Here is a 2,341-nt window from a genome sequence, read left to right on the forward strand (position 1 = left end):
TATATCATGAATTTATGCCATTATATTCACTCAAGTCTATCCTAAACATCCAATTGATATTACTATTTCTATCCTAAGCATCCATTTGATATCCTTTCTAACATGTCACTATAATTTATGCCATTATATTTAGTCTATCCAAAACATCCAATTGAACAATTTCAATGCAAAGTTCCTTATGTTGAGAAGAATTTCAATTCAAAGTGATAGAAGAATTTATTCCAACCAACGTTGATCCTAAACATTCAATTGATATCACTCATCTCTATCCTAAACATCCATTTGATATCCTTTATGTAAGAAATTCTTCATGATACTCTTCAATTGATGTCCCCGAGGATTACTATGTAGTAATGTTTTTAGTTATACTGATACTTATGTTCTGTTAAAAGATTTAGTGAAGCAATGAAAAAATTAAGAGATTTACGAAAGAAATCCAAAAATTGGAGGAGTGATCAAGTCATCATTAGTTAGTTTTGTTAAATGATTTAGTTTTTGAAATATTTTGTAAAAATTTAAGCAAGCAAACATCTAATTTTTTTAAGATAGAAGCAAGTGACCAAGTTAGGAACTCTTTAGTTATGTAGTTTCTTTAAAAGAGTGATTCCATTTTTAAGAAAAGAAAAATTATATAACGTGGCTTCACCTTATAGAAGCCCTCTATATAACGTGCGTTTAAAGGATACTTTTAAAAACCACTTTTTTAAAATTCACCATTTTATATTCCCCTTTTGTGAATTTTGAAGGCAATAGTTATATCCACTCCGTAAATGTAAAGTTCGAATCAAATTTGCATTTTCATGGCCCCTTCTATACAATTCAAATTAAAACATCATACCATAATATTTTAGCCATGGAATTCTCACAAATGATCCAAGATGGTCTAGACAAGGTGTTAATATTATGAAAGTTTTGTAATCCCCTTTTGTGAATTTTGAAGGCAATAGTTATATCCCCTCCGTAAATTGAAAGTTCGAATCAATTTTGCATTTCCATGGCCCCTTGTATACAATTCAAATTAAAACATCATACCATAATATTTTAGCCATGGAATTCTCACAAATGATCCAAGATGGTCCAGACAAGGTGTTAATATTATGAAAGTTTTGTAATATCACTCTTTAACATAGAATTATACTCGAAAAGACTCCAAGATCCACATGCCCAAAGCATGTCTTATACATTTGGATTGTGTAGTATGACAAAGGTTTTATACGATAAAAAAGAATAATACATAAGTATGTTGACTTCATTACTTCCATGACTAGCCATCTCCATGCATTAGAGAATACCAAAAGATCAAAATGCCACAAAATTGGTCATAAATCAAAACAAAAACAAATTCCCTCGCATCAAACACTCACACATCAACATTGCAATGTATAGCATAACTAAAATCAAAAGAAAAAGATTAGATATTACTTACAATATGTGCACTATATTTCAAACATGATACAACAATGATACATCACCTTAATACATCAGTTACAAAAATATACTTCTACCAATGTAGCATGTTGCCATATGACTAGTTTGAAGAGGTCTCAAAAGAACTCTTTGGTTGCAATACTTGCTGCAAAAGGTATACCCCAAGGCTAAGTTCTTGAAGGTCCACTACCTACAAGAAACAAGACACTACAATAAAGATAATGACCTTATTTAGGAAGGCAATACAAAGTTTATCATAGATTAAAATCACTTATTTAGCATGAAAATGATTACTTAGCACACTTGAGAAAGTTATTAAATATCTTATCATTGTCATTTAATTGGTATCTATCACTTGATGCATTGAGTGTATGTTAAATTTGCCCATGTGATGATCTTTCATCTTTAATAGCAAAACAATAAAGTGACTCTATAGCAATCATATTCAAGCAAGTCATATGTGAACATATAATGTCCTTTCACCCTCTAGTACCAACCAAGCTAAACTTCTATCCCTTCAGGTCGATTTGTCAAATCAAAGCCCCGTTTATAATCCACATATCTAGATCCTACTTTCTTCCTCATCTTTTGTACTCAGCCAAGATACCATGTGCCATGAGTCTTATCCATTTTATTTATGTTTGTGGCTTTTCCATCTCTCTTTGGATGCTTGCTACTACCTTGATCTTGCGTGTCACATGCAAAATATACAAGAAAATCACAACCTATCCCAAAGAAATTCACATTGCTTGATAAATGTGATGGGATCTAAAATGGGCTAGCACTAGCTATGGCACTAGCCGAACCTCATGCATAATATGACAGACAACCCCACCACACGGCCTTGCGGCCAGGAGCGTCTAAAAATCACTTTGCACTAAATGCTTATGATGATTTTGTGTTTGTATCTAAT

The sequence above is a fragment of the Lygodium microphyllum genome, chromosome 27, assembly GCF_053477565.2.
Source record: "Lygodium microphyllum isolate KBCC chromosome 27, Lygodium_microphyllum_v1.1.10, whole genome shotgun sequence".
In the NCBI taxonomy this organism is placed as follows: Eukaryota; Viridiplantae; Streptophyta; class Polypodiopsida; order Schizaeales; family Lygodiaceae; genus Lygodium; species Lygodium microphyllum.